Genomic DNA, 19,202 nt, shown 5'->3' with positions numbered 1-19,202 from the left:
ATATCTATACATCCATATCAACCCGAGTAGTTATGTACACAGCTTTAACACAAAATGCATTGAGTAGAAAGTAATGCTTTAAGCTCAATGGAGCATAGAGTTCAATTTTCCTGAAAACTGCTAGCTGCTAACATGATGAAAACCTCATTAGTTTCCTTCCTATATGATGTAGAGTAGTCTGCAACCAATTTTATGAGTGTACTACCAATGCTCCAGAAGTTACATTCAGTAAAATCACCCTTTCTACACTGTAGATCATTATCGTTTACTGAACTAAAGCAAGTCATTGGCTCTTGCACTCTAAACCTTATGGTAGGTTCTTGAATTCAGCTTGCAACTCAATATTCCCTGGCACTAAGTACTCTACATGCAATATCTATACAGATCCATATCATCCCGAGTAGTTATGTACACAGCTTTAACACAAAATGCATTGAATAGAAAGTAATGCTTTCTGCTCAATGGAGCATAGAGTTCAATTTTCATGAAAACTGCTAGGTGCTAACTTGATGTAAACCTTATTAGTTTGCTTCCCATATGATGTAGAGTAGTCTGCAACCAATTTTATGAGTGTGCTCTCAAAGTTTGTGAAGTTACTTTCAGTACAATCACCTATATTACACCGTGGAACTGTAGCGTTTACTGAAGGAAAGCAAGTCATTGGCTGTTGCACTCTAAACGTTATGAGGTAGTTTCCTGAATTCAGTTTGCATCTCAATATTCCCTGGCACTAAGTACTCTACATGCAATATGTATACAGATCCATATCACCCCGAGTAGTTATGTACACAGCTTTAACACAAAATGCATTGAATAGAAAGTAATGCTTTCAGCTCATTGGAGTGTACAGTTCAATTTTGCTGAAAACTACTAAGTGCTAACTTGATGTAAACCTTCTAATTTCACTCACCCTGTGATTTAGAGTAGTCTACAACCAATTTTATGAGTGTACTACCAATGCTCCAGAAGTTACATTCAGTAAAATCACCCTTTCTACACTGTAGATCATTAGCGTTTACTGAACAAAAGCAGGTCATTGGATCTTGCACTCTAAACGTTATGGTATTTTCTTGAATTCAGCTTGCAACTCAATATTCCCTGGCACTAAGTACTCTACATGCAATATCTATACATCCATATCACCCCGAGTAGTTATGTACACAGCTTTAACACAAAATGCATTGAGTAGAAAGTAATGCTTTAAGCTCAATGGAGCATAGAGTTCAATTTTCCTGAAAACTGCTAGCTGCTAACCTGATGTAAACCTTATTAGTTTCCTTCCTATATGATGTAGAGTAGTCTGCAACCAATTTTATGAGTGTGCTCTCAAAGTTTGTGAAGTTACTTTCAGTACAATCACCTTTATTACACAATGGAACTATAGCGTTTACTGATGGAAAGCAAGTCATTGAGTTTTGCACGCTGAACGTTGTGAGGTAGGTTCCTGAATTCAGCTTGCATTTGAGTATTCCATAGCACTGCGTACTCTACATGCAATATCTATACAGTTCCAAATCACCCCAAGTAGTTATGTACAAAGCCTTAACAGTAAATGCATTGAATAGAATGTAATGCATTGAGCTCAATGCAGTGTACAGTTCAATTTTGCTGAAAACTTCTTAGTGCTAACTTTATGTAAACCTTATTAGTTTGCTGCCTATAGGATGTAGAGTAGTCTGCAACCAATTTTATGAGTGTGCTCCCAAAGGTTGTGAAGTTACTTTCAGTAGAATCACCTTTATTGCACAGTGGAACTATAGCGTTTACTGAATGAAAGCAAGTCATTGGCTGTTGCACGCTAAACGTTATGAGGTAGTTTCCTGAATTCAGCTTGTATTTGAGTGTTCCATAGCACTGAGTACTCTACATGCAATATCTATACACTTCCAAATGACCCCAAGTAGTTATGTACAGAGCATTAACACTAAATGCATTGAATAGAATGTAATGCATTGAGCTCATGGAGTGTACAATTCAATTTTGCTGAAAACTACTAAGGGCTAACTTGATGTAAACCTTCTAATTATACTCACCATATTATTTAGAGTAGTCTGCAACCAATTTTATGAGTGTACTACCAATACTCCAGAAGTTACATTCAGTAACTGCACCCTTTCTACACTGTGGAACATTAGCGTTTACTGAACTAAAGCAAGTCATTGGCTGTTGCACTCTAAACGATATGAGGTAGGTTCTTGAATTCAGATTGCAACTGAGTTTTACATGGCACTAAGTACTCTACATGCAATATCTATACAGTTCCAAATCACCCCGAGTAGTTATGTACACAGCTTTAACACAAAATGCATTGAATGGAAAGTAATGCTTTCAGCTCAGTGGAGCATTGAGTTCAAATATCATGAAAACTGCTAGGTGCTAACTTGATGTAAACCTTATTAGTTTGCTTCCTATATGATGTAGAGTAGCCTGCAACCAATTTTATGAGTGTGCTCTCAAAGTGTGTGAATTTACTTCCAGTACAATCACCTTTATTACACCGTGGAACTGTAGCGTTTACTGAAGGAAAGCAAGTCATTGGCTGTTGCACTCTAAACGTTATGAGGTAGGTTCCTGAATTCAGCTTGCAAATCAATATTGCCTGGCACTAAGTACTCTACATGCAATATCTATACATCCATATCACCCCGAGTAGTTATGTACACAGCTTTAACACAAAATGCATTGAGTAGAAAGTAATGCTTTAAGCTCAATGGAGCATAGAGTTCAATTTTCCTGAAAACTGCTAGCTGCTAACATGATGAAAACCTCATTAGTTTCCTTCCTATATGATGTAGAGTAGTCTGCAACCAATTTTATGAGTGTACTACCAATGCTCCAGAAATTACATTCAGTAAAATCACCCTTTCTACACTGTAGATCATTATCGTTTACTGAACTAAAGCAAGTCATTGGCTCTTGCACTCTAAACCTTATGGTAGGTTCTTGAATTCAGCTTGCAACTCAATATTCCCTGGCACTAAGTACTCTACATGCAATATCTATACAGATCCATATCATCCCGAGTAGTTATGTACACAGCTTTAACACAAAATGCATTGAATAGAAAGTAATGCTTTCTGCTCAATGGAGCATAGAGTTCAATTTTCATGAAAACTGCTAGGTGCTAACTTGATGTAAACCTTATTAGTTTGCTTCCCATATGATGTAGAGTAGTCTGCAACCAATTTTATGAGTGTGCTCTCAAAGTTTGTGAAGTTACTTTCAGTACAATCACCTATATTACACCGTGGAACTGTAGCGTTTACTGAAGGAAAGCAAGTCATTGGCTGTTGCACTCTAAACGTTATGAGGTAGGTTCCTGAATTCAGCTTGCAAATCAATATTGCCTGGCACTAAGTACTCTACATGCAATATCTATACATCCATATCACCCCGAGTAGTTATGTACACAGCTTTAACACAAAATGCATTGAGTAGAAAGTAATGCTTTAAGCTCAATGGAGCATAGAGTTCAATTTTCCTGAAAACTGCTAGCTGCTAACATGATGAAAACCTCATTAGTTTCCTTCCTATATGATGTAGAGTAGTCTGCAACCAATTTTATGAGTGTACTACCAATGCTCCAGAAGTTACATTCAGTAAAATCACCCTTTCTACACTGTAGATCATTATCGTTTACTGAACTAAAGCAAGTCATTGGCTCTTGCACTCTAAACCTTATGGTAGGTTCTTGAATTCAGCTTGCAACTCAATATTCCCTGGCACTAAGTACTCTACATGCAATATCTATACAGATCCATATCATCCCGAGTAGTTATGTACACAGCTTTAACACAAAATGCATTGAATAGAAAGTAATGCTTTCTGCTCAATGGAGCATAGAGTTCAATTTTCATGAAAACTGCTAGGTGCTAACTTGATGTAAACCTTATTAGTTTGCTTCCCATATGATGTAGAGTAGTCTGCAACCAATTTTATGAGTGTGCTCTCAAAGTTTGTGAAGTTACTTTCAGTACAATCACCTATATTACACCGTGGAACTGTAGCGTTTACTGAAGGAAAGCAAGTCATTGGCTGTTGCACTCTAAACGTTATGAGGTAGTTTCCTGAATTCAGCTTGCATCTCAATATTCCCTGGCACTAAGTACTCTACATGCAATATGTATACAGATCCATATCACCCCGAGTAGTTATGTACACAGCTTTAACACAAAATGCATTGAATAGAAAGTAATGCTTTCAGCTCATTGGAGTGTACAGTTCAATTTTGCTGAAAACTACTAAGTGCTAACTTGATGTAAACCTTCTAATTTCACTCACCCTGTGATTTAGAGTAGTCTACAACCAATTTTATGAGTGTACTACCAATGCTCCAGAAGTTACATTCAGTAAAATCACCCTTTCTACACTGTAGATCATTAGCGTTTACTGAACAAAAGCAGGTCATTGGATCTTGCACTCTAAACGTTATGGTATTTTCTTGAATTCAGCTTGCAACTCAATATTCCCTGGCACTAAGTACTCTACATGCAATATCTATACAGATCCATATCACCCCGAGTAGTTATGTACACTTCTTTAACACAAAATGCATTGAGTAGAAAGTAATGCTTTCAGCTCAATGGAGCATAGAGTTCAATTTTCCTGAAAACTGCTAAGTGCTAACGATGTAAACCTCATTAGTTTGCTTCCTATATGATGTAGAGTAGTCTGCAACCAATTTTATGAGTGTGCTCTCAAAGTTTGTGAAATTACTTTCAGTACAATCACCTTTATTACACAATGGAACTATAGCGTTTACTGATGGAAAGCAAGTCATTGAGTTTTGCACGCTGAACGTTGTGAGGTAGGTTCCTGAATTCAGCTTGCAAATCAATATTGCCTGGCACTAAGTACTCTACATGCAATATCTATACATCCATATCACCCCGAGTAGTTATGTACACAGCTTTAACACAAAATGCATTGAGTAGAAAGTAATGCTTTAAGCTCAATGGAGCATAGAGTTCAATTTTCCTGAAAACTGCTAGCTGCTAACATGATGAAAACCTCATTAGTTTCCTTCCTATATGATGTAGAGTAGTCTGCAACCAATTTTATGAGTGTACTACCAATGCTCCAGAAGTTACATTCAGTAAAATCACCCTTTCTACACTGTAGATCATTATCGTTTACTGAACTAAAGCAAGTCATTGGCTCTTGCACTCTAAACCTTATGGTAGGTTCTTGAATTCAGCTTGCAACTCAATATTCCCTGGCACTAAGTACTCTACATGCAATATCTATACAGATCCATATCATCCCGAGTAGTTATGTACACAGCTTTAACACAAAATGCATTGAATAGAAAGTAATGCTTTCTGCTCAATGGAGCATAGAGTTCAATTTTCATGAAAACTGCTAGGTGCTAACTTGATGTAAACCTTATTAGTTTGCTTCCCATATGATGTAGAGTAGTCTGCAACCAATTTTATGAGTGTGCTCTCAAAGTTTGTGAAGTTACTTTCAGTACAATCACCTATATTACACCGTGGAACTGTAGCGTTTACTGAAGGAAAGCAAGTCATTGGCTGTTGCACTCTAAACGTTATGAGGTAGTTTCCTGAATTCAGCTTGCATCTCAATATTCCCTGGCACTAAGTACTCTACATGCAATATGTATACAGATCCATATCACCCCGAGTAGTTATGTACACAGCTTTAACACAAAATGCATTGAATAGAAAGTAATGCTTTCAGCTCATTGGAGTGTACAGTTCAATTTTGCTGAAAACTACTAAGTGCTAACTTGATGTAAACCTTCTAATTTCACTCACCCTGTGATTTAGAGTAGTCTACAACCAATTTTATGAGTGTACTACCAATGCTCCAGAAGTTACATTCAGTAAAATCACCCTTTCTACACTGTAGATCATTAGCGTTTACTGAACAAAAGCAGGTCATTGGATCTTGCACTCTAAACGTTATGGTATTTTCTTGAATTCAGCTTGCAACTCAATATTCCCTGGCACTAAGTACTCTACATGCAATATCTATACATCCATATCACCCCGAGTAGTTATGTACACAGCTTTAACACAAAATGCATTGAGTAGAAAGTAATGCTTTAAGCTCAATGGAGCATAGAGTTCAATTTTCCTGAAAACTGCTAGGTGCTAACTTGATGTAAACCTTATTAGTTTGCTTCCCATATGATGTAGAGTAGTCTGCAACCAATTTTATGAGTGTGCTCTCAAAGTTTGTGAAGTTACTTTCAGTACAATCACCTATATTACACCGTGGAACTGTAGCGTTTACTGAAGGAAAGCAAGTCATTGGCTGTTGCACTCTAAACGTTATGAGGTAGTTTCCTGAATTCAGCTTGCATCTCAATATTCCCTGGCACTAAGTACTCTACATGCAATATGTATACAGATCCATATCACCCCGAGTAGTTATGTACACAGCTTTAACACAAAATGCATTGAATAGAAAGTAATGCTTTCAGCTCATTGGAGTGTACAGTTCAATTTTGCTGAAAACTACTAAGTGCTAACTTGATGTAAACCTTCTAATTTCACTCACCCTGTGATTTAGAGTAGTCTACAACCAATTTTATGAGTGTACTACCAATGCTCCAGAAGTTACATTCAGTAAAATCACCCTTTCTACACTGTAGATCATTAGCGTTTACTGAACAAAAGCAGGTCATTGGATCTTGCACTCTAAACGTTATGGTATTTTCTTGAATTCAGCTTGCAACTCAATATTCCCTGGCACTAAGTACTCTACATGCAATATCTATACATCCATATCAACCCGAGTAGTTATGTACACAGCTTTAACACAAAATGCATTGAGTAGAAAGTAATGCTTTAAGCTCAATGGAGCATAGAGTTCAATTTTCCTGAAAACTGCTAGCTGCTAACATGATGAAAACCTCATTAGTTTCCTTCCTATATGATGTAGAGTAGTCTGCAACCAATTTTATGAGTGTACTACCAATGCTCCAGAAGTTACATTCAGTAAAATCACCCTTTCTACACTGTAGATCATTATCGTTTACTGAACTAAAGCAAGTCATTGGCTCTTGCACTCTAAACCTTATGGTAGGTTCTTGAATTCAGCTTGCAACTCAATATTCCCTGGCACTAAGTACTCTACATGCAATATCTATACAGATCCATATCATCCCGAGTAGTTATGTACACAGCTTTAACACAAAATGCATTGAATAGAAAGTAATGCTTTCTGCTCAATGGAGCATAGAGTTCAATTTTCATGAAAACTGCTAGGTGCTAACTTGATGTAAACCTTATTAGTTTGCTTCCCATATGATGTAGAGTAGTCTGCAACCAATTTTATGAGTGTGCTCTCAAAGTTTGTGAAGTTACTTTCAGTACAATCACCTATATTACACCGTGGAACTGTAGCGTTTACTGAAGGAAAGCAAGTCATTGGCTGTTGCACTCTAAACGTTATGAGGTAGTTTCCTGAATTCAGTTTGCATCTCAATATTCCCTGGCACTAAGTACTCTACATGCAATATGTATACAGATCCATATCACCCCGAGTAGTTATGTACACAGCTTTAACACAAAATGCATTGAATAGAAAGTAATGCTTTCAGCTCATTGGAGTGTACAGTTCAATTTTGCTGAAAACTACTAAGTGCTAACTTGATGTAAACCTTCTAATTTCACTCACCCTGTGATTTAGAGTAGTCTACAACCAATTTTATGAGTGTACTACCAATGCTCCAGAAGTTACATTCAGTAAAATCACCCTTTCTACACTGTAGATCATTAGCGTTTACTGAACAAAAGCAGGTCATTGGATCTTGCACTCTAAACGTTATGGTATTTTCTTGAATTCAGCTTGCAACTCAATATTCCCTGGCACTAAGTACTCTACATGCAATATCTATACAGATCCATATCACCCAAAGTAGTTATGTACAGAGCCTTAACACTAAATGCATTGAATAGAATGTAATGCATTGAGCTCAATGGAGTGTATAGTTCAATTTTGCTGAAAACTACGAAGTGCTAACTTTATGTAAACCTTATTAGTTTGCTTCCCATATGATGTAGAGTAGTCTGCAACCAATTTTATGAGTGTGCTCTCAAAGTTTGTGAAGTTAATTTCAGTACAATCACCTTTATTACACCGTGGAACTGTAGCGTTTACTGAAGGAAAGCAAGTCATTGGCTGTTGCACTCTAAACGTTATGAGGTAGGTTCCTGAATTCAGCTTGCAACTCAATATTCCCTGGCACTAAGTACTCTACATGCAATATCTATACATCCATATCACCCCGAGTAGTTATGTACACAGCTTTAACACAAAATGCATTGAGTAGAAAGTAATGCTTTAAGCTCAATGGAGCATAGAGTTCAATTTTCCTGAAAACTGCTAGCTGCTAACCTGATGTAAACCTTATTAGTTTCCTTCCTATATGATGTAGAGTAGTCTGCAACCAATTTTATGAGTGTGCTCTCAAAGTTTGTGAAGTTACTTTCAGTACAATCACCTTTATTACACAATGGAATTATAGAGTTTACTGAAGGAAAGCAAGTCATTGGGTTTTGCACGCTGAACGTTGTGAGGTAGGTTCCTGAATTCAGCTTGCATTTGAGTATTCCATAGCACTGCGTACTCTACATGCAATATCTATACAGTTCCAAATCACCCCAAGTAGTTATGTACAGAGCCTTAACAGTAAATGCATTGAATAGAATGTAATGCATTGAGCTCAATGCAGTGTACAGTTCAATTTTGCTGAAAACTTCTTAGTGCTAACTTTATGTAAACCTTATTAGTTTGCTGCATATAGGATGTAGAGTAGTCTGCAACCAATTTTATGAGTGTGCTCCCAAAGGTTGTGAAGTTACTTTCAGTAGAATCACCTTTATTGCACAGTGGAACTATAGCGTTTACTGAATCAAAGCAAGTCATTGGCTGTTGCACGCTAAACGTTATGAGGTAGTTTCCTGAATTCAGCTTGTATTTGAGTGTTCCATAGCACTGAGTACTCTACATGCAATATCTATACACTTCCAAATGACCCCAAGTAGTTATGTACAGAGCATTAACACTAAATGCATTGAATAGAATGTAATGCATTGAGCTCATGGAGTGTACAATTCAATTTTGCTGAAAACTACTAAGGGCTAACTTGATGTAAACCTTCTAATTATACTCACCATATTATTTAGAGTAGTCTGCAACCAATTTTAAGAGTGTACTACCAATACTCCAGAAGTTACATTCAGTAAAATCACCCTTGCTACACTGTAGATCTTTAGCGTTTACTGAAGGAATGCAAGTCATTGGCTGTTGCACTCTAAACGTTATGAGTTAGGTTCTTGAATTCAGCTTGCAACCCAATATTCCCTGGCACTAAGTACTCTACATGCAATATCTATACAGATCCATATCACCCCGAGAAGTTATGTACACATCTTTAACACAAAATGCATTGAATAGAAGGTAATGCTTTCAGCTCAACGGAGCGTAGAGTTCAATTTTCCTGAAAGCTGCTAAGTGCTAACTTGATGTAAACCTTATTAGTTTGCTTCCTATATGATGTAGAGTAGTCTGCAACCAATTTTATGAGTGTGCTCTCAAAGTTTGTGAAGTTACTTTCAGTAAAATCACCTTTATTACACAGTGGAACTATAGCGTTTACTGAAGGAAATCAAGTCATTGGGTTTTGCACGCTGAACGTTGTGAGGCAGGTTCCTGAATTCAGCTTGCGTTTGAGTATTCCATAGCACTGCGTACACTACATGCAATATCTATACAGTTCCAAATCACCCCAAGTAGTTATGTACAGACCCTTAACACTAAATGCAATGAGTAGAATGTAATGCATTGAGCTCAATGGAGTGTACAGTTCAATTCTGCTGAAAACTACTAAGTGCTAACTTGATGTAAACCTTCTAATTTTACTCACCATATGATTTAGAGTAGTCTGCAACCAATTTTGTGTGTGTACTACCAATGCTCCAGAAGTTACATTCAGTAACTGCTCCCTTTCCACACTGTGGAACATTAGCGTTTACTGAACTAAAGCAAGTCATTGGCTGTTGCAATCTAAACGTTATGAGGTAGGTTCTTGAATTCAGCTGGCAACTCAATATTCCCTGGCACTAATTACTCTACATGTAATATCTATACAGATCCATATCACCCGAGTAGTTATGTACACAGCTTAAACACAAAATGCATTGAATAGAAAGTAATGCTTTCAGCTCATTGGAGTCTACAGTTCAATTTTGCTGAAAACTAATGTGCTAACTTGATGTCAACCTTCTAATTTTACTCACCCTATGATTTAGTCTACAACCAATTTTATGAGTGTACTACCAATGCTCCAGAAGTTACATTCAGTAAAATCACCCTTTCTACACTGTAGATCTTTAGCGTTTACTGAAGGAATGCAAGTCATTGGCTGTTGCACTCTAAACGTTATGAGTTAGGTTCTTGAATTCAGCTTGCAACCCAATATTCCCTGGCACTAAGTACTCTACATGCAATATGTATACAGATCCATATCACTCCGAGTAGTTATGTACACATCTTTAACACAAAATGCATTGAATAGAAGGTAAAGCTCTCAGCTCAATGGAGCATAGAGTTCAATTTTCCTGAAAGCTGCTAAGTGCTAACTTGATGTAAACCTTATTAGTTTGCTTCCTATATGATGTAGAGTAGTCTGCAACCAATTTTATGAGTGTGCTCTCAAAGTTTGTGAAGTTACTTTCAGTACAATCACCTTTATTACACAGTGGAACTATAGCGTTTACTAAAGGAAATCAAGTCATTGGGTTTTGCACGCTGAAAGTTGTGAGGTACGTTCCTGAATTAAGCTTGCGTTTGAGTATTCCATAGCACTGCGTACTCTACATGCAATATCTATACAGTTCCAAATCACCGCAAGTAGTTATGTACAGACCCTTAACACTAAATGCAATGAGTAGAATGTAATGCATTGAGCTCAATGGAGTGTGCAGTTCAATTTTGCTGAAAACAACTAAGTGCTAACTTGATGTAAACCTTCTAATTTTACTCACCATATGATTTAGAGTAGTCTACAACCAATTTTATGAGTGCACTACCAATGCTCCCGAAGTTACATTCAGTAACTGCACCCTTTATACACTGAGCTATATTAGCGATTACTGAACTAAAGCAAGTCATTGGCTGTTGCACTCTAACCGTTATGAGGTAGGTTCTTGAATTCAGCTTGCAACTCAATATTCCCTGGCACTAAGTACTCTACATGCAATATCTATACAGATCCATATCACCACGAGTAGTTATGTACACATCTTTAACACAAAATGCATTGAATAGAAGGTAATGCTTTCAGCTCAATGGAGCATAGAGTTCAATTTTCCTGAAAGCTGCTAAGTGCTAACTTGATGTAAACCTTATTAGTTTGCTTCCTATATGATGTAGAGTAGTCTGCAACCAATTTTATGAGTGTGCTCTCAAAGTTTGTGAAGTTACTTTCAGTACAATCACCTTTATTACACAGTGGAACTATAGCGTTTACTGAAGGAAAGCAAGTCATTGGGTTTTGCACACTGAACGTTGTGAGGTAGGTTCCTGAATTCAGCTTGCATTTGAGTATTCCATAGCACTGCGTACTCTACATGCAATATCTATACAGTTCCAAATCACCCCAAGTAGTTATGTACAGACGCTTAACACTAAATGCAATGAGTAGAATGTAATGCATTGAGCTCAATGGAGTGTACAGTTCAATTCTGCTGAAAACTACTAAGTGCTAACTTGATGTAAACCTTCTAATTTTACTCACCATATGATTTAGAGTAGTCTGCAACCAATTTTGTGTGTGTACTACCAATGCTCCAGAAGTTACATTCAGTAACTGCTCCCTTTCCACACTGTGGAACATTAGCGTTTACTGAACTAAAGCAAGTCATTGGCTGTTGCAATCTAAACGTTATGAGGTAGGTTCTTGAAATCAGCTGGCAACTCAATATTCCCTGGCACTAATTACTCTACATGTAATATCTATACAGATCCATATCACCCGAGTAGTTATGTACACAGCTTAAACACAAAATGCATTGAATAGAAAGTAATGCTTTCAGCTCATTGGAGTCTACAGTTCAATTTTGCTGAAAACTAATGTGCTAACTTGATGTCAACCTTCTAATTTTACTCACCCTATGATTTAGTCTACAACCAATTTTATGAGTGTACTACCAATGCTCCAGAAGTTACATTCAGTAAAATCACCCTTTCTACACTGTAGATCTTTAGCGTTTACTGAAGGAATGCAAGTCATTGGCTGTTGCACTCTTACCGTTATGAGGTAGGTTCTTGAATTCAGCTTGCAACTCAATATTCCCTGGCACTAAGTACTCTACATGCAATATCTATACAGATCCATATCACCACGAGTAGTTATGTACACATCTTTAACACAAAATGCATTGAATAGAAGGTAATGCTTTCAGCTCAATGGAGCATACAGTTCAATTTTCCTGAAAGCTGCTAAGTGCTAACTTGATGTAAACCTTATTAGTTTGCTTCCTATATGATGTAGAGTAGTCTGCAACCAATTTTATGAGTGTGCTCTCAAAGTTTGTGAAGTTACTTTCAGTACAATCACCTTTATTACACAGTGGAACTATAGCGTTTACTGAAGGAATGCAAGTCATTGGGTTTTGCACACTGAACGTTGTGAGGTAGGTTCCTGAATTCAGCTTGCATTTGAGTATTCCATAGCACTGCGTACTCTACATGCAATATCTATACAGTTCCAAATCACCGCAAGTAGTTATGTACAGACCCTTAACACTAAATGCAATGAGTAGAATGTAATGCATTGAGCTCAATGGAGTGTGCAGTTCAATTTTGCTGAAAACAACTAAGTGCTAACTTGATGTAAACCTTCTAATTTTACTCACCATATGATTTAGAGTAGTCTACAACCAATTTTATGAGTGCACTACCAATGCTCCCGAAGTTACATTCAGTAACTGCACCCTTTATACACTGAGCTATATTAGCGATTACTGAACTAAAGCAAGTCATTGGCTGTTGCACTCTAACCGTTATGAGGTAGGTTCTTGAATTCAGCTTGCAACTCAATATTCCCTGGCACTAAGTACTCTACATGCAATATCTATACAGATCCATATCACCACGAGTAGTTATGTACACATCTTTAACACAAAATGCATTGAATAGAAGGTAATGCTTTCAGCTCAATGGAGCATAGAGTTCAATTTTCCTGAAAGCTGCTAAGTGCTAACTTGATGTAAACCTTATTAGTTTGCTTCCTATATGATGTAGAGTAGTCTGCAACCAATTTTATGAGTGTGCTCTCAAAGTTTGTGAAGTTACTTTCAGTACAATCACCTTTATTACACAGTGGAACTATAGCGTTTACTGAAGGAAAGCAAGTCATTGGGTTTTGCACACTGAACGTTGTGAGGTAGGTTCCTGAATTCAGCTTGCATTTGAGTATTCCATAGCACTGCGTACTCTACATGCAATATCTATACAGTTCCAAATCACCCCAAGTAGTTATGTACAGACGCTTAACACTAAATGCAATGAGTAGAATGTAATGCATTGAGCTCAATGGAGTGTACAGTTCAATTCTGCTGAAAACTACTAAGTGCTAACTTGATGTAAACCTTCTAATTTTACTCACCATATGATTTAGAGTAGTCTGCAACCAATTTTGTGTGTGTACTACCAATGCTCCAGAAGTTACATTCAGTAACTGCTCCCTTTCCACACTGTGGAACATTAGCGTTTACTGAACTAAAGCAAGTCATTGGCTGTTGCAATCTAAACGTTATGAGGTAGGTTCTTGAATTCAGCTGGCAACTCAATATTCCCTGGCACTAATTACTCTACATGTAATATCTATACAGATCCATATCACCCGAGTAGTTATGTACACAGCTTAAACACAAAATGCATTGAATAGAAAGTAATGCTTTCAGCTCATTGGAGTCTACAGTTCAATTTTGCTGAAAACTAATGTGCTAACTTGATGTCAACCTTCCAATTTTACTCACCCTATGATTTAGTCTACAACCAATTTTATGAGTGTACTACCAATGCTCCAGAAGTTACATTCAGTAAAATCACCCTTTCTACACTGTAGATCTTTAGCGTTTACTGAAGGAATGCAAGTCATTGGCTGTTGCACTCTTACCGTTATGAGGTAGGTTCTTGAATTCAGCTTGCAACTCAATATTCCCTGGCACTAAGTACTCTACATGCAATATCTATACAGATCCATATCACCACGAGTAGTTATGTACACATCTTTAACACAAAATGCATTGAATAGAAGGTAATGCTTTCAGCTCAATGGAGCATACAGTTCAATTTTCCTGAAAGCTGCTAAGTGCTAACTTGATGTAAACCTTATTAGTTTGCTTCCTATATGATGTAGAGTAGTCTGCAACCAATTTTATGAGTGTGCTCTCAAAGTTTGTGAAGTTACTTTCAGTACAATCACCTTTATTACACAGTGGAACTATAGCGTTTACTGAAGGAAAGCAAGTCATTGGGTTTTGCACACTGAACGTTGTGAGGTAGGTTCCTGAATTCAGCTTGCATTTGAGTATTCCATAGCACTGCGTACTCTACATGCAATATCTATACAGTTCCAAATCACCCCAAGTAGTTATGTACAGACGCTTAACACTAAATGCAATGAGTAGAATGTAATGCATTGAGCTCAATGGAGTGTACAGTTCAATTCTGCTGAAAACTACTAAGTGCTAACTTGATGTAAACCTTCTAATTTTACTCACCATATGATTTAGAGTAGTCTGCAACCAATTTTGTGTGTGTACTACCAATGCTCCAGAAGTTACATTCAGTAACTGCTCCCTTTCCACACTGTGGAACATTAGCGTTTACTGAACTAAAGCAAGTCATTGGCTGTTGCAATCTAAACGTTATGAGGTAGGTTCTTGAATTCAGCTGGCAACTCAATATTCCCTGGCACTAATTACTCTACATGTAATATCTATACAGATCCATATCACCCGAGTAGTTATGTACACAGCTTAAACACAAAATGCATTGAATAGAAAGTAATGCTTTCAGCTCATTGGAGTCTACAGTTCAATTTTGCTGAAAACTAATGTGCTAACTTGATGTCAACCTTCCAATTTTACTCACCCTATGATTTAGTCTACAACCAATTTTATGAGTGTACTACCAATGCTCCAGAAGTTACATTCAGTAAAATCACCCTTTCTACACTGTAGATCTTTAGCGTTTACTGAAGGAATGCAAGTCATTGGCTGTTGCACTCTTACCGTTATGAGGTAGGTTCTTGAATTCAGCTTGCAACTCAATATTCCCTGGCACTAAGTACTCTACATGCAATATCTATACAGATCCATATCACCACGAGTAGTTATGTACACATCTTTAACACAAAATGCATTGAATAGAAGGTAATGCTTTCAGCTCAATGGAGCATACAGTTCAATTTTCCTGAAAGCTGCTAAGTGCTAACTTGATGTAAACCTTATTAGTTTGCTTCCTATATGATGTAGAGTAGTCTGCAACCAATTTTATGAGTGTGCTCTCAAAGTTTGTGAAGTTACTTTCAGTACAATCACCTTTATTACACAGTGGAACTATAGCGTTTACTGAAGGAAAGCAAGTCATTGGGTTTTGCACACTGAACGTTGTGAGGTAGGTTCCTGAATTCAGCTTGCATTTGAGTATTCCATAGCACTGCGTACTCTACATGCAATATCTATACAGTTCCAAATCACCCCAAGTAGTTATGTACAGACCCTTAACACTAAATGCAATGAGTAGAATGTAATGCATTGAGCTCAATGGAGTGTACAGTTCAATTCTGCTGAAAACTACTAAGTGCTAACTTGATGTAAACCTTCTAATTTTACTCACCATATGATTTAGAGTAGTCTGCAACCAATTTTGTGTGTGTACTACCAATGCTCCAGATGTTACATTCAGTAACTGCTCCCTTTCCACACTGTGGAACATTAGCGTTTACTGAACTAAAGCAAGTCATTGGCTGTTGCACTCTAAACGTTATGAGGTAGGTTCTTGAATTCAGCTGGCAACTCAATATTCCCTAGCACGAATTGCTCTACATGTAATATCTATACAGATCCATATCACCCCGTGTAGTTATGTACACAGCTTTAACACAAAATGCATTGAATAGAAAGTAATGCTTTCAGCTCATTGGAGTCTACAGTTCAATTTTGCTGAAAACTAATGTGCTAACTTGATTTCAACGTTCTAATTTTACTCACCCTATGATTTAGTCTACAACCAATTTCATGAGTGTACTACCAATGCTCCAGAATTTACATTCAGTAAAATCACCCTTTCTACACTGTAGATCTTTAGCGTTTACTGAAGGAATGCAAGTCATTGGCTGTTGCACTCTAAACGTTATGAGTTAGGTTCTTGAATTCAGCTTGCAACCCAATATTCCCTGGCACTAAGTACTCTACATGCAATATCTATACAGATCCATATCACCCCGAGAAGTTTTGTACACATCTTTAACACAAAATGCATTGAATAGAAGGTAATGCTTTCAGCTCAACGGAGCGTAGAGTTCAATTTTCCTGAAAGCTGCTAAGTGCTAACTTGATGTAAACCTTATTAGTTTGCTTCCTATATGATGTAGAGTAGTCTGCCACCAATTTTATGAGTGTGCTCTCAAAGTTTGTGAAGTTACTTTCAGTAAAATCACCTTTATTACACAGTCGAACTATAGCGTTTACTGAATGAAAGCAAGTCATTGGCTGTTGCACGCTAAACGTTATGAGGTAGGTTCTTGAATTCAGCTTGCAACTCAATATTCCCTGGCACTAAGTACTCTACATGCAATATCTATACAGATCCATATCACCCCGAGTAGTTATGTACACATCTTTAACACAAAATGCATTGAATAGAAGGTAATGCTTTCAGCTCAATGGAGCAAAGAGTTCAATTTTCCTGAAAGCTGCTAAGTGCTAACTTGATGTAAACCTTATTAGTTTGCTTCCTATATGATGTAGAGTAGTCTGCAACCAATTTTATGAGTGTGCTCTCAAAGTTTGTGAAGTTACTTTCAGTACAATCACCTTTATTACACAATGGAACTATAGCGTTTACTGAAGGAAAGCAAGTCATTGGGTTTTGCACACTGAACGTTGTGAGGTAGGTTCCTGAATTCAGCTTGCATTTGAGTATTCCATAGCACTGCGTACTCTACATGCAATATCTAGACAGTTCTAAATCACCCGAAGTAGTTATGTACAGAGCCTTAACACTAAATGCATTGAATATAACGTAATGCATTGAGCTCAATGGAGAGTATAGTTCAGTTTGCTGAAAACTACGAAGTGCTAACTTGATGTAAACCTTCTAATTTTACTCACCATATGATTTAGAGTAGTCTACAACCAATTTTGTGTGTGTACTACCAATGCTCCAGAAGTTACATTCAGTAACTGCTCCCTTTCCACACTGTGGAACATTAGCGTTTACTGAACTAAAGCAAGTCATTGGCTGTTGCACTCTAAACGTTATGAGGTAGGTTCTTGAATTCAGCTGGCAACTCAATATTCCCTGGCACTAATTACTCTACATGTAATATCAATACAGATCCATATCACCCCGAGTAGTTATGTACACAGCTTTAACACAAAATGCATTGAATAGAAAGTAATGCATTCAGCTCATTGGAGTCTACAGTTCAATTTTGCTGAAAACTAATGTGCTAACTTGATGTCAACCTTCTAATTTTACTCACCCTATGATTTAGTCAACAACCAATTTTATGAGTGTACTACCAATGCTCCAGAAGCTACATTCAGTAAAATCACCCTTTCTACACTGTAGATCTTTAGCGTTTACTGAAGGAATGCAAGTCATTGGCTGTTGCACTCTAAACGTTAAGCGTTAGGTTCTTGAATTCAGCTTGCAACCCAATATTCCCTGGCACTAAGTACTCTACATGCAATATGTATACAGATCCATATCACCCCGAGTAGTTATGTACACATCTTTAAAACAAAATGCATTGAATAGAAGGTAACGCTTTCAGCTCAATGGAGCATAGAGTTCAATTTTCCTGAAAGCTGCTAAGTGCTAACTTGATGTAAACCTTATTAGTTTGCTTCCTATATGATGTAGAGTAGTCTGCAACCAATTTTTTGAGTGTGCTCTCAAAGTTTGTGAAGTTACTTTCAGTACAATCACCTTTATTACACAGTGGAACTATAGCGTTTACTAAAGGAAATCAAGTCATTGGGTTTTGCACGCTGAAAGTTGTGAGGTACGTTCCTGAATTCAGCTTGCGTTTGAGTATTCCATAGCACTGCGTACTCTACATGCAATATCTATACAGTTCCAAATCACCCCAAGTAGTTATGTACAGACCCTTAACACTAAATGCAATGAGTAGAATGTAATGCATTGAGCTCAATGGAGTGTGCAGTTCAATTTTGCTGAAAACAACTAAGTGCTAACTTGATGTAAACCTTCTAATTTTACTCACCATATGATTTAGAGTAGTCTACAACCAATTTTATGAGTGCACTACCAATGCTCCCGAAGTTACATTCAGTAACTGCACCCTTTATACACTGAGCTATATTAGCGATTACTGAACTAAAGCAAGTCATTGGCTGTTGCACTCTAACCGTTATGAGGTAGGTTCTTGAATTCAGCTTGCAACTCAATATTCCCTGGCACTAAGTACTCTACATGCAATATCTATACAGATCCATATCACCACGAGTAGTTATGTACACATCTTTAACACAAAATGCATTGAATAGAAGGTAATGCTTTCAGCTCAATGGAGCATAGAGTTCAATTTTCCTGAAAGCTGCTAAGTGCTAACTTGATGTAAACCTTATTAGTTTGCTTCCTATATGATGTAGAGTAGTCTGCAACCAATTTTATGAGTGTGCTCTCAAAGTTTGTGAAGTTACTTTCAGTACAATCACCTTTATTACACAGTGGAACTATAGCGTTTACTAAAGGAAATCAAGTCATTGGGTTTTGCACGCTGAAAGTTGTGAGGTACGTTCCTGAATTCAGCTTGTATTTGAGTATTCCATAGCACTGCGTACTCTACATGCAATATCTATACAGTTCCAAATCACCCCAAGTAGTTATGTACAGACCCTTAACACTAAATGCAATGAGTAGAATGTAATGCATTGAGCTCAATGGAGTGTGCAGTTCAATTTTGC

Source organism: Hypanus sabinus, chromosome 27, assembly GCF_030144855.1.
Source record: "Hypanus sabinus isolate sHypSab1 chromosome 27, sHypSab1.hap1, whole genome shotgun sequence".
NCBI lineage: Eukaryota > Metazoa > Chordata > Chondrichthyes > Myliobatiformes > Dasyatidae > Hypanus > Hypanus sabinus.
The sequence above is the reverse complement of the archived record's forward strand: the minus strand, read 5'-3'. Positions refer to the sequence as shown.